This window comes from Thamnophis sirtalis, unplaced genomic scaffold (assembly GCF_051295495.1).
Source record: "Thamnophis sirtalis isolate CommonGarterSnake01/CBP01778 unplaced genomic scaffold, rThaSir2_p1.2 scaffold_3, whole genome shotgun sequence".
In the NCBI taxonomy this organism is placed as follows: domain Eukaryota; kingdom Metazoa; phylum Chordata; class Lepidosauria; order Squamata; family Natricidae; genus Thamnophis; species Thamnophis sirtalis.
Window position 1 is genome coordinate 31,631,441 of NW_028261383.1, and position 15,028 is coordinate 31,646,468.

The 15,028-nt window shown below is 45.7% G+C and overlaps 1 protein-coding gene across 2 annotated transcripts in view; it reads left to right on the plus strand.

Annotated features, from left to right (window-relative positions):
• Positions 1-15,028, plus strand: part of DDR1 (discoidin domain receptor tyrosine kinase 1) — a 79,896-nt gene that overhangs the window by 21,407 nt on the left and 43,461 nt on the right. The window lies entirely within an intron of this gene.

A 15,028-nucleotide genomic window follows, 5' to 3' on the forward strand; every position in this document is an offset into this window, starting at 1 on the left:
CAAGCATCTGAATTTTGATTATATGATTATGGGGATGCTGCCAAGGTCCTAACTGTGAAAAACAGTCATAAGTCAGTTTTTTCAGTGCCATTGTAGCTTTGAACGGTTGCTAAATGAACTGTTGTAAATTGAGGATTACCTGTAATTGCTCTCACTATTAGGAATTTTCTCCTTAGTTCTAGGTTGCTTCTCTCCTTGATTAGTTTCCATCCATTGCTTTTTGTGCTGCCCTCAAGTGATTTGGAGAATAGCTTGACTTTCTCTTCTTTGTGGCAACCCCTGAGATATTGGAGCATTGCTATCTTTTCATGAAAGTAGACATACCCAGTTCCTGCAACTGTTCTTCATATGTTAAAGTCTTCAGTCCCCTAAACATCTTTGTTGCTCTTCTCTGTGCTTTATTATTATTTTTCTTTCTCTTTTGCTTTTTTGTTGTTGCTAGTGCTGGATGTATGTTTTGTTTTGCTTGATTTTCTGTTTTGTATTGTATTTTTATGATAAAACTAAAGATACTTAAACAACAAAAAACAACTCCTTCATAAATGCAGCATATCACTTGTGTAAGTCAAAGAGAAGAAAGTTTTCCAAGTCACTCTTCAGACTTATTATTTGTATATCTCTTTTAGTTCTTAAAAAACCAACCAATTTTCATTTGTAAGCCTTGTGTTAATATCCTTTTCCTCATATGTATCTTTTCATTTTGAAATCCATATCAAAAAATATACTGACTCTGTAAACCGCTTAGAGAGGGCTGAAAGCCCTATGAAGTGGTATATAAGTCTAACTGCTATTGCTAACTGCTAAAAACTTGTTTTTCAGTTGCATCCTTTTCTATCTCCTCTTTTAAAAATCCATTTTTATGATAGCTGATAATTCAAGATAAATTCCTGAGTGCATTGCTGTCAAATATCCTGTCCATGTGTTGTGTGCTTAAGGGGTTTTTGTTGTATCTTCTGACTGTTAGTTGGTGTTCATGGATGCACTGAGTTAAACTTCTTCCTGCCTGTCCTAAGTAGTGGCTATTACATACCCTGTGTTGCAGATGAGTCCAATTTTTTTCCTTCTGGGTCTTTTGGTTTACTTAAATTATTTAGGATTAAGGTGAAACGAAGGAAAAATTTTCTGACAGCTACAACAATTAATCAGTGGAACAATTTGCCTTCAGAAGTTGTGAATGCTCCAACACTGGACGTTTTAAAGAAGAGTTTGGACAACCATTTGTCTGAAATGATATAGGCAGGGGGTTTGCAGGGGTTCGGGAGAACCTCTAGCTAACATTCTGTTCAGTTCCGAGAACCCCCAAATCCTATTCCTGGCTGGCCACGCCCATCCCTCCCCTCCTCTCCCATAAAATCAATAAAAGATACAGGGAGAATTCACCTCGTTTGCTAATGAATTTGTTCTGTCGTGCATTTTAGATCATGAGAAAGGGCTACGTGTTTTCAAGTTGCCTTTTGTTGGCATGGTTGGCACCTCCCTGCCACCCACGCCCGTCTCCTGGCTGATTCTACCCTGCTTCTTTAATTTCTTTGACTTCTTTTAGCTGCTCCGCTAGCTCCATACCTAAAGCCCTTGAAAAATTCAGGAATTCCCCTATGCAAAGTAACTTTCCAGCTTCACATGACATAATTGGGAAAAATCACTTTCCTTGCTCTATCCAGCTGGGCCAAGGATTAAACTTGGAGCATTTTGTGTGCAAACTGGGAGTTGTAGCCCTGAGCAACGTTGTAAAGGTTTTGCTTTTTTGGGGGGCAGGGGGAGAGTTAGTTAAAGAAGACATTGCTCCTGATTTGGGGTTGGGGTGGGGGGGATGATCAATGCTTTGATTCATTCCCCCCTTGTGCCTTTTGCATTGCCCGCTGTCTACCCTCCTCCCCAAATTATGGCCTGTCAGCTGCTGTTACTGGCCTTAGATCAGGCAGCTGTTAGAAGGGACATTCCAGCAAAGGATTGTGGGAGCAGCTGGCCAGAGCCTCACAGACACAGACACCCACACAGACCCACACAGACCCACAGCACTCTTCCCAAACCACCGATTAAGGCAGAATGAAAGGAGTGAGCTTGCTTCCTGAATAATGTGTGTGAGAATTCATGGGAAAGTTTGTGTGTGTGTGTAGTCTTGTCTCTGCAGGGACACTGAATCAAGGACTTTGGACATTGGATATGGTCTATGGGCAAAGCATGTTTGCACGGCACCTAATGCCTTCCAGGAGTATTATGTTTGTTTGTTTGCATAATGCACCATTATTTTTACATATAACTCAAATTGTGAACATATTCAACACACCTTCCTCCTCCTGTTCCCCCCCCAACAACAACAAACATGTGAGGTAGATTAGGTTGGGAGAGGGTGACTGGCCCAAGATCGCCCAGCTGGCTTTCATGGGTAAGGCAGGACTTGAACTCACAGCCTCCTGCTCTCTTATCCACCAGACCAAACTTATGGATGAGTGATGTTGGAAATCTAGATGGTGATTTTGGGGGGAAATTTAGGGAGGGCCTAAATTTAAAGGTAAAGGTTCCCCTCGCACATATGGGCTAGTCGTTCCCGACTTTAGGGGGCGGTGCTCATCTCCGTTTCAAAGCTGAAGAGCCAGCGCTGTCCGAAGACATCTCCATGGTCATGTGGTCGGCATGACTGCCGAAGGCGCACAGAACACTGTTCCCTTCCTGCCAAAGGTGGTCCCTATTTTTCTACTTGCATTTTTACATGCTTTTGAACTGCTAGGTTGGCAGAAGCTGGAACAAGTACCGGGGGCTCACTCTGTTACGCGGTACATGGCATTTGAACCACCAACCTGCCAACCTTTCTGATCGACAAGCTCAGCATTTTAGCCACTGAGCCCCCCTTGACCTAAATCTAGGGAAGACCTAAATTTGCCTATTGCTATTGCTATTGCTATTGCTATTGCTATTGCTTTGGAGTGGAGTGGAGTAGTTAGGTAGGGTTGGTTGGATGTATGGATGTATGGAAGGATGTAGAGGTGGATAAGTAGATGGATAGATGATGACTGACTGACAGACAGACAGACAGACAGACAGACACCAGCACAATGTTTAGTTCTGGTTCTTTAAGCAGTCTAAATTGTTGATTGATAACAATGTCCATAGTGCTGAGGAATAGGGTAACTAGACCTCTGCAAGGAGCCAAGCTGAATTTGAGAGCTGAATGTTGTTAACTGTATGGCAGTCCAAGTCATCTATTTATTTATTTATTAGATTTTTATCCTACTTTTATTATTTTTATAAACAACTCAATGTGAAGAACATACTGGCCATAATATAGGGTGTCTTCGATTTGCAATCACACTGGAGTCAGAATTTCTGTTGCTAAGCAAGGCAGCACTTAAGTGAGTCACTGCCCGACTTAAGATCTTTCTTACCATGGTTATTAAAATTAATTACTGCATTTGTTCAGCGAATCGTGCATTCATTAAACAAATCTAGCTTCCTCATTGACTTTTGCTCGTTGGATGGAAAGATTGCAAATGGCGATCACCTAACTCCAGAACGCTACAGCCATTATGAATACATGCCAGTTATCGTGCCCAAAGTTTGATCATGTTGCTGCTACCATGTTGTGAGGGTGAGGACTGGTCGTGAATCACTTTTTTCAGTGCTGTTGTAACTTTAGGCGGTTGCAAAGTGGTTATAAGTTGAGGACTACCCTCATAGGAACCAGAACCAGGTGTGTTACTGACTCAACTATGGCCTACTGCCAATCAATATGAGCCAGTTAAAAGTCAATCAAACTAAGGACATGGCTTGGCTGTGACACATTTATTGCTTATAATGGGGTTTAAAGTCAGGTTAATATTACCAAGAGGCAGGCTTGTCCAATTGTGAACCATTTGGAACCCTATAAGAGGGCCATCTTAACATCCTAGCTCTTTTAAAAAAAAATGTTATATAGATTGTTTTTTAAAAATGGTTGTGGCCCGCCAGCCGACAGCAGAGTTGGCAGCAGACTCAGACAATGAGGAAGTTAAGGAAGAACCTGGGCTGGTTCTGGAATCTGGGGAAGGTTCTGATGGATGCTCTGCATCGGACGCAGAGATAGAGCCAGGGCCGATCCGACATTTCCCAGCCACCGGAGAGGCAGCTGCCTTTGGAGGCTGATATGAGAGAGGGGGAGGAATGGCTGGGGCCTGCTCCAGATGCATGTTTGCGCAGAGCAGTTAGGAGAGGTGAACAACGGAGGAGAAGGAGTTTTTTATTTATTTATTTATTTATAGGCCGCCCTTTTCCCTGAGGGGACTCAGGGCGGCTAACAACTTATGGGAGGGGAAGACGTACAATAACATAAAAATACAATATGTAGTTAAGATCAAACAACATTCATTCAACATTCGGGCGGGGGCAAACTATGGTCTTTATCCCCAGGCCTGGCGGGATAGCCAGATCTTGAGGGCTGTGCGGAAGGTCTGAAGGGTGGTGAGGGTACGAATCTCCACGGGGAGATCGTTCCAGAGGGTCGGAGCTGCTACAGAAAAGGCTCTCCTCCGCGTAGTTGCCAGCCGGCACTGGCTGGCAGATGGCACTCGGAGGAGGCCTAATCTGTGGGATCTTATGGGTCGAGAGGAGGTAATTGGCAGAAGGCGGTCTCCCAAGTACGCAGATCCACTACCATGAAGGGCTTTATAGGTAGTAAGAAGCACCTTGAAGCGCACACGGAGGTCAACAGGTAGCCAGTGCAGCTCGCGGAGGATAGGTGTTATGTGGGCGAACCGAGGTGCACCCACGATCACTCGCGCGGCCGCATTCTGGACTAGCTGAAGCCGCCGGATGCTCTTCAAGGGCAGCCCCATGTAGAGCACATTGCAGTATTCCAGCCTAGAGGTCACGAGGGCGCGAGTGACTGTTGTGAGAGCCTCCCGATTCAGGTAGGGTCACAACTGGCGCACCAGGCGAACCTGGGCAAATGCCCCCCTGGTCACAGCCGACAGGTGGTGATCAAAGGTCAGCTGTGGATCCAGGAGGACTCCCAAGTTGCGAACCCTGTCTGAGGGGTGTAAATTTTGACCCCCCAGCCTGAGCGTTGGAACACTAACCAAATTTTTGGGAGGGAAACACAACAGCCACTCGGTCTTTTCTGGGTTGAGTACAAGCTTGTTAGCCTGCATCCAGTCTCTAACGGCTTCAAGACCCCGGTTCATCACGTCCACCGCTTCATTGAGTTGGCACGGGGCGGACAGATACAGCTGCGTATCGTCCGCATATTGGTGGTATTTTATCCCGTGCCTCCGAATGATCTCGCCCAGCGGTTTCATGTAGATGTTAAATAGTACGGGGGACAGGACCGACCCCTGCGGCACCCCATATGATAGGGGCCTCGTGGTCGATCTCTGACCCCCGACCAACACCGACTGCGACCTGTCCGAGAGGTAGGAGGAGAACCACTGTAAAACAGTGCCTCCCACCCCCACCTCCCGCAGTCGTCGCAGAAGGATACCATGGTCGATGGTATCGAAAGCCGCCGAGAGGTCGAGGAGAACCAAGATGGAGGCATAGCCTCCATCCCTGGCTCTCCAGAGATCATCGGTCAATGCGACCAAAGCGGTTTCTGTGCTGTAACCAGGTCTGAAGCCGGACTGGAAGGGGTCCAGGTAATCGGCTTCCTCCAAGGACCGCTGGAGCTGGTAGGCCACCACCTTCTCAACAACCTTCCCAATAAAGGGGAGGTTGGAGACTGGACGATAGTTGTTAAGTACGGCTGGATCCAAAGATGGTTTCTTCAGGAGGGGTCTCACCACCGCCGTTTTAAGTGCGGCGGGGAAGTGCCCCTCCCGAAGCGAGGCGGTAATAACCGCTTGGATCCAGCCCCGTGTCACCTCCCTGCTGTTAGCAACCAGCCAGGAGGGACACGGGTCCAGTACACAGGTGGAGGCACTCACAGCCCTCATGGCCTTGTCCACGTCCCCGGAAGTAACATCCTGAAACTCAACCCAGCGATGGTCAGCCAAATCGTCCTCTCGTGCCTCGGCTGGCTCTGCAAAGGTGGAGTCCAAATCCGACCGAAACCGAGCAACTTTGTCCGCCAAGAACTGGGCATAATCCTCAGCCCTACCCTGCAAGGGGTCCCCCGAATCTCTCTTATTTAAGAGGGAGCGGGTTATCCTAAACAGGGCGGCTGGACGAGACTCGGCGGACGCAACCAAGGTGGCAATATAAGATCTCTTTGCTGCCCTAAGTGCCCTGATGTAATCCTTGGTGCAGGTTGTTAAAAGTGCTCGGTTCGGTTCGGATTTATCGGACCTCCACAGGTGCTCTAGGCGTCTCCTCCGGCGCTTCCTCTCCCGGAGCTCCTCGGTGAACCAAGGAGGCCTCCGGGATCCGCCGCCTCGGAGGGGCCGTAGTGGCGCAATCCGGTCGAGGGTCTCCGATGCTGCCGAATGCCAGGCGGCAGCCAGAGTCTCTACCGGACTGTGGGCGAGAGTATCAGGAATAACCCCAAGCTCCGTCTGGAACCTCAGAGGGTCCATAAGTCGCCTGGGGCGGAACCACTTGGTCGGTTCCTCCTCCCTACAGTGGGGGTTTGGTCTTCGGAAGTCAAGCCTCAGTAGGCAGTGGTCTGACCACGACAGGGGTATGATCTTATTACCCCTCAGACCAAGATCACAAGTCCACTGCTCCGAGAGGAATACGAGGTCGAGCGTGTGACCCGCAGAGTGAGTTGGGCCCCGAATTATCTGGGTCAAGCCCATGGCTGTCATGGAAGCCATGAACTCCTGCGCCCCATCCGAGTGTTCACCGAGCGTAGGCAAATTGAAATCCCCCAGGACCATAAACCTGGGGAACTCAACTGCCAGCTCGGCTAAATTTTTGAAATTTTTGTTGACTTGGGAAGCAAAGCACACGTGGACGCTGTATGGCCCCTCCCTGCCTGGGGAATAAGTAGAAAGAAAGGAGAGTGGTTGTCATAGGAGGCAACAGTTCGTATTTCTGGAGATTCTGCTCATTGTGTTTTTGTGCCACAAAGACTGCTTGCCAGAACTTAATTTGTAGCCTTTCGGCTGTGCTACAACCTTGCAATTATCACAAGGAACTTATAAGGGCTGTACTGCAGTTAACTCCTTGAAGGACTATTGCCTGGACTTTTCGGTGGGTGAATGCAATTAATTCACAAGAAGCAAATAAAAAGGGATTTTTTTTGTGACAAGGAGTCTCTTTCTTGCTTCTGCTTCTCCCCCTGAAGCCCCGGCGTGGCTTTCCGAAAGCCCCGGCGAAGCCCCGCCGCTGGCAGACATAGGGCGGCTTTTGCCCTCTTGCCTCACCAGCCATAAACCTCACCACACTTCACTGTTGGGGATAATATGAATGAATTTCCAAAGACTGTAAAGCAGTGGTTCTCAACCTGTGGGTCGGGACCTCTTTGGGGGTTGAACGACCCTTTCACAGCGGTCACCTCAGGCCATCGAAAAACACATATTTTTGAAAAAATATGGAAAACATAAAATAATTTTATGGTTGGGGGTCACCACAACATGAGGAACTGTATTAAAGGGTCGCGGCATTAGGAAGGTTGAGACCCACTGCTATAAAGGATAATATATGATCTGGGTCAGCATATTGATGAAGTTTAATAAAGCAAAAAGTGAAGGAGAAGCAGATATTTAATTGAGAGTCTAGGCCCGTAACGGCAAACCTGTGGCCACAGGTGGCGTGTGAAGCCATACTTGCTGGCACGTGAACTGTCAGGTCCAGCCTGCATATGCGTGCCAGCTAGCTGATTTTTGGCCTTCCTGAGCGCCAGGAGAGGCAATTTTCGCCCTCCCCAGGCTTCAGGAAAGCCTCCGAAGCCTGGGGAGGGTGAAAAACAGCCTACTGGAAGTTCGCAAACGATTTGTTTCCGGCTTCCGGGAGGCCGGGGGGGGGGTTGTTTTCACCCTCCCGGGCTTCAGGAAAGACTCCGGAGCAGGCTCCGGAGGATTTCCTGGAGCCTGGGGAGAGCGAAAACGGCCTCCCCCAGAGAAAATACCAAGCTCAGCTTGGAGGTGAGCAGTGTGGTGCACGTGGGAGGGGGAGTGTGTGTGGGTTGTGTATGCATGCGCATGTGGGGCGCTTTTTGCATTATGGGTGCCTGGGCGCGCTCGTGTGCTCACATTTTTGGCACGCGACAACAAAAAGGTTAGCCATCACTGGTCTAGGCCTACTTTCTCCCTTCGCTTGCGGTCCTGCACCCCTAATCTGGATCCCCCCTTCCACATCTGTTCTGCAGCTATTGCGTTTATGAGAAAGGATTTTCCATTGGGGAAATCCATGTGTGAAAATCCTAAACCGGAATACAGATGCTTAGGCAATGTCACTTCCACAGCGAATGTTTGAAACAGTTTTGGGCCATGTGGCAGGGAAGAGCCCCCTAGTGCAGGCAGTCCTCGACTTACAAAAGTTCATTTAATGACCGTTCAAAGTTACAATGTAGAAAAAAAGTGACTTATGACAGTTTTTCATACTTAACGGCCATTTTAGCGTCCCTGAGGTCATGTGATCAAAATTCAGACACTAGACAACTGACTCATATTTATGACGGTTGCAGTGTCCCGGGGTCATGTGATCAACTTTTGCAACCTTCTGACAAGCAATGCCAATGGGGAAACCAGATTCATTCAACAACTGTGCCACTAACTTAACAACTGCACTTAACCACTGGGGCAAGAAAGGTTGTATAAAATGGGACAAAACTCATTGAAATGTCTCACTTAACAACAGAAGTTTTGGGCTTGTAAATCAAGGATTATCTATACTCACAGTTCGTTCCAGTTACATGCACCAAGGGGCGACCCACACTTAAAGTGTACCAATTCTCTCTGTAACCAAACTTTACAGAAAGAAAGACTTGTTTAATGGGAGGGAAATCCCAAACGTAGCAGAAGTTTCAGATGAAAATCCAAGTTGTGTTATTTGGTCCCTCCTTTAATTGTTCATTAATATATGAATGTTAATTAATTGATTTACTCACAGTAACCATGATCAGTTTTCATTAAATCATTCTAAGGTAAAAACTGGCTCAGCTCCTAAGAGCTCTGCATTTGATCAGTAGGAGAGAAAGCATTAAGTTGCAACTCTGGGGATTCTCCTTGCTTTGCAGCATGCAGATTTTAAAGAGAAAGCATGGATGGGGGGACAAGGGGAAATTTTAATACAAAAGTCTCAGAGGAGCGCATGCTTAATTCTTCCCTTACGGGTTTGTTCCTTAGATCCTAAGTGTAGGGAATCTGCACAAAATTTTTGTGCAATCAAAAGGTAACATGTCCTGCATTCATATGACTCTGTTTTATGATTGTTTTGCTGAAAACCAGTGCTTCCACTTTGCGGCAAACCTGTGTCCATAGAGAACCATTGGTTCGCTTAATGACTCTGGTATTCCCTGTTGATTCTCTTAATGACTGTAGCGTTCATTTAATGGCCACAGAGCTTGCTTAATGACCATTTCAAGAAACAATGCAAGAACATCATTTTAGGTTTTTACATTTTAAAACCATCATGAGATACAATCATAAGAGCCGTGGTGGCGCAGTGGTTAGAATACAGTACTGCAGGCTAATGCTGCTCACTGCCAAGAGTTCAATTCTGACCAGCTCAAGGTTGATTCAGCCTTCCCTCCTCCCGAGGTTGGTAAAATGAGGACCTGGATTGTTGGGGGCAATTGGTTGACTTTGTAAACCACTTAGAAAGGGCTGTAAAGCACTGTGAAACAGTATATAAGTCTAAGGGCTATTGCTATTAGGCTCCATTATCATTGCATGTTGAGGATTACCTGTATTTATTGCTCTGAAGAAATCCACGGAGTGATATGCTTCCTGGGTCAAGAAGCTGGGACCCTCCAGGTATCATAGAACTCCAATCTCCAGCAGCCCCAGCCATCCAGTCTGGCTGATGGTGTGATGTGCTGGAAGTTCTCTGCAAAACCATCAAGTCTTTATCATGGTTTAAACTCATCCCCTTTCAAAAGCCTTTTTCACAAAACAATGCTGAACTTTGCATGGAGGCTGCGTTCATGAAGGGCTCTATGTCACAGTGGTTTTTTTTTGTTTTTGGCTTGGTTTGGGATTAATATCTAGAACTGCGCCGCCTGTGGTACGATCTAAGCACAGTACACAAATTTGTCTGTTACAACATCTTATCTGTCTCCAGTTTCAACCTCAATACACGGGCAAATAATAGATACAAACTCAACGTAAGCCAGATTGCAGAAAATACGACTTCAGCAACAGAGTGGTCAATGCCTGGAATGACCTACCTGACTCCGTTGTTACACCCTCAAACCCCCACAGCTTCAACCTTAAACTGTCCACCGTGGACCTCACCCCATTCCTAAGAGGTCCGTAAAGGGGATGTACATAAGCACACCAGCGTTCCTTCCGTCCCTGTCCTACTATCCCCATTTATTTGTATTCATTCCTTTCATTTATGTCCCTGTTTATATTTATACCTGCTATCTCGTACATGTTTGACAAACTAATAAATACATATTTATATGGGTAGATTTGCATGTAAGACTAAGCCAAAAGTAAACAAACTCCACTTATCCTATCTTCTTCTATGCTTCCTCTCTTTATGCTCGCTTTGTCTTGTTTTTGATTTGACTAATGACATCCCTAAAACAATAATATATGCCTGGAATTCCAGGATGAACGCCAGGGTAGGAGAGCTTGACTATCTATTGCATATGTTTGTATTTCTATTCTTAGTTGTGAGTAATAATTGATGACACTTGCTTCACTGCAGTAGCTGGGCTGTAATTCTGATGAGCTGGGCAGCTTAAATGTCTAACAGTGCCTGGTAAATCGAACCTCCAAACTCAGAGTCGTTACAGGTAGTCTTGTTGCAGTGGTGGGTTCCACATGGATGGGCACAGCACTTCCGCAAGCCTCCGCAATGCTCCAGCTGCTCTTCGGAGCGTCGCGCAGGTGCTGAAGGTTTTAAAGGACAGGTAAAGAGCTTAGGCAGTTGAGTGAGCCCTCCGGAGCACCAGAACAGTACCCAGTGCTCCGGGCAGGCTCCGGTACGCCTGTACCGGGCCATACCGCCTGCAACCCACCACTGTCTTGTTGACTTAGGACTACAAGTCCTTGCGGTTATAACTGGAGGCAAACCAGACTCGATTTTATGACCGCTTTTATGATGTTCATTAAGTGAGTCATCACAGTTGCTAAGCAACTACGTGGTTGTTATGTGAAGCACCTGGTCACAGGGATGGGCTCATTTTACCCAAAGGGCATTTTTTGCAAGAAAACAGCCATAAATTATAATAGAGATTTCAGCTTAACAGAATAACAAAGTTGGGACCTTGTAAGTCATCTAGTCCAACCCCCCACACAAGCAGGAGACCCTACACCATTTCTGACAGATAGCAGTCCAGTCTCTTCTTGAAAGCTTCCAGTGATGAAGCCCCCACAACTTCTGAAGGCAAAGCTGTTCCATTGGTTGACTGTCCTCACTGTCAGAAAATTTCTCCTTATTTCCAGGATGAATCTTCCCTTGTTCAGCTTCCATCCATTGTTCCTTGTCTGGCCTTCGGGTACTTTGGAAAATAGCTTGACCCCCTCCTCTTTGTGGAAGCCCCTCAAATACTGGAACACTGCAATCATGTCTCACCTGGTCCTTCTCTTCACTAGACCAGCCATGCCCAGTTCTTGCAACTCCCACGTTCTTCATATTGTTGCAAAATGCAATCACATAACTAACGAGATCGTAATGGTGAACTGATTGCCAAGTGCCTGAAGTTCAATCACACAACCGTGAAGGTGGTGTGGCAGTTGTAACTTTGAAGATGAGTCATAAGTAATTTTGAGTTTGTTGTAACTTTGAATGGTTGTTAAGCAGCCAGTCGTAAGTTGAGAACTCCTTGTATGCCAGAACTGGGGACAAATAACAGGTTCGGCTTCTCCTGTGTTTTTCCCTCTGCTTATTTGAAACTTCTGAGAGGAGACAGAGTGCAAGATGGGCTGAGTCCTTGACCTATCCAGAATCAAACATGTGTTTTTGAGTGATTTTATTGAAATACAAGCAATTTCATCCTCTAGGATTGGCATTATGGATTGTGTACAGCTTAGTCCTCAACTTACAACAGTTCATTTGGTCAGCGTTCAAAACTACAGTGGCACTGAAAAAAGTGACTTATGTCCATTTTTCAAACGTGCAACCATTGGGACATCCTCATGGTACACTTGGCAATTCACATTTATGACGGGTGCAGTGTCCCGGGGGTCATGTGATTCCCTTTCACAACCATCTGACAAAGTCAATGGGGGAGTCAGATTCACCTAACAACTGTGTAATTAACTTAACAACTTGCAGTGATTCCCTTAACAATTGTGGCGAGAAAGCTCATAAAATGGAGCAAAATTCACTTAACAACCATCTCACTTAACTGTAGAAATTTTTGACTTAATTGTGGGCGTAATTTGAGGACTACCTGTATGACTACAAGGTGCTCTGGAATTGACACGAGTCTGCCTGCTTCATTCCTAATAAATAAGATCATGGTTTCACTTTACTTGAGCTTATTTCACCAATATTTAACCGAAACAACCAAGTTATTATTTTTTTTTTTAATCAATCCCATGACCGGCTCTTTTATTACAGGGTGGGTTTTCCCAGAAGCAAAGTGTATGAGGAGGCACAGATTTGGCTTGTAGCCCTCTTTGTCCGCGATGATTATGTGTTATAACACTGCTGGTGTGTCACTTCCAGTCCCTTCTGGCTGGAATCTAGGAAAATAAAGACAATAGCAGCATGTGAGTGATTTCCTTGCCTGGAACGCGTGGTATTTATTAGATCCGATCAAGGGCTTGAACTAGGAAGTGAATAAAGCCGCTAAGTCAGGTTGAAATCACTCACCATCAAGCTGAGCGATGTAGGAAAAGACCCAGATAAGGTTATGAACATAAAATAGAGCTGGAAGGTCTTTTAGTCCAATTCCCTGCTTGAGCGGCAGACCCTGTACCATTTCAAACAAGTAACTATCCAGTCTCTTCTTAAAAACCTCCAGTGATGAAGCACTCACTTTTATGTTTAATAATTTGGCAATAATCAGACTGAGGCAAGGAGCAACGATTAACCCAACTCTTTATTAGTTAACTGCAACAATAACAACTTAACTCTTGCCGCTGTCTGACAGCTATTTATATGAGAGCTGTCAGACGACTGGCCAATCAGAAACTTGCTTCTCTCTGGCTGGGGGCTGGCGCCCCTCCTCCAATCAGTGATGACTTCCGTCTTGTTGATTGACAACTGTGGTCGTATCTGTGAGGACTTAACACCACAACTTTTTTTTATTAAAGTTTTTTTTATTTTAAAACAAACACAACACATAAAATCTTCCTTCTTTACATACTGTAGAAAATGTATCAGTTGGTTACAAAAGACTTTCGTGCATGTCTTCCACAGTCATCAAGCATAATTCATATTAACTTAAGTATTTTAACTCAGATATTTATACATGTTACCGTCATCATACCTCCATTTTCATTTGACTATAGTTGTTTAAATGTTCTTCATCACAAAATATACCAAGATTTAATACATAACCACATACTGGCATTTCATTTACTATTTCTAAAATCCTCCAATGACACTAAATCCCTATCGTGGCACGACAAAACCGCGCTCGACTAAAGCGCGCCCGATTAAACCGCGTCGCTGACGTCATCAACAGGGCGACAACAGCGAGCGCGGAGAAAGAAGGGCGCTTTAAATAGCGCTTTGAAAGCAAGCCGATTCAAGTTAAGGTAAGGGTTAGCTTTAGGGTTAGCTTTAGGGTTAGATTTAGGGTTAGGTTAAGGGTTAGGGTTAGGTTTAGAGTTAGGTTAAGCGTTAGGTTTAGGGTTAGTTTTAGGATTAGGTTTAGGGGGGTTAGGTTTAGGTTTAGGGGTTAATTTTAGGTTCAGCGTTTACAGCGTGCTTCTGTCTCCGCGCTGTTGTCGCCCTGTGATGACGTCAGCTACGCGGTTTCGTCGAGCGCGCTTTAGTCGAACGCAGTTTTGTGGTGGAACCAATCCCTATATCCTATTCTAGCTAAACATCCATAATATTTAATAACAAAGTTTTCTATCCTTCTTTCCCAATCATTGTTTACAATTTACATCTCATTTCCTTCTATGACACCACAACTTTTAAAGGCAAGTTGTTGGTTTATTGTTCTAACTGTCAGGAAATTTCTCCTTAGTTCTAGGTTGCTTCTCTCCTTGGTTAGTTTCCATCCATTGTTTCTCATCTTGCCTTCTGGTGCTTTGAAAAATAGTTTGATCCCCCTTGTCTTTGTAGGAGCCCCTCAAATATTGGAACACTGCTGTCATGTCTCCTATGGTCCTTTTCATTAGACTAGACCAGTGTTGGCGAAACTTTTCGGCACCAAGTGAGCGCTGGAAACTGGAAGAGCAGTTCCTCTGCGTGCTTCCGGTTTCCGGCGTGCGCATGCGTGCCGGTCACTTGGTCTTCTGGTTTCCAGCGCTCCAGCACATGCGAAGAACAGCTGGTGCACCAGAACCTGGAAGAGCAACAGGCAACAGCTGGCGTGCCCGGAGAGATGGCTCTGTGTGCCACTTCTGTCACCCTGGGACTAGACCTACCCATTTTCTGTAACCGTTCTTATAATACAATACAATAGCAGAGTTGGAAGGGACCTTGGAGGTCTTCTAGTCCAACCCCCTGCCTAGGCAGGAAACCCTATACCGTTTCAGACAAATGGCTATCCAACATCTTCTTAAAGACTTCCAGTGTTGGGGCATTCACAACTTCTGGAGGCAAGCTGTTCCACTGATTAATTGTTCTAACTGTCAGGAAATTTCTTCTCACTTCTAAGTTGCTTCTCTCCTTGATTAGTTTCCACCCATTGCTTCTTATCTTGCCCTCAGGTGCTTTGGAGAATAGCTTGACTCCCTCTTCTTTGTGGCAACCCCTAAGATATTGGAACACTGCTATCATGTCTCCCCTAGTCCTTCTTTTCATTAAACTAGACATACCCAGTTCCTGCAACCGTTCTTCATATGTTTTAGTCTCCAGTCCCCTAATCCTCTTTGTTGCT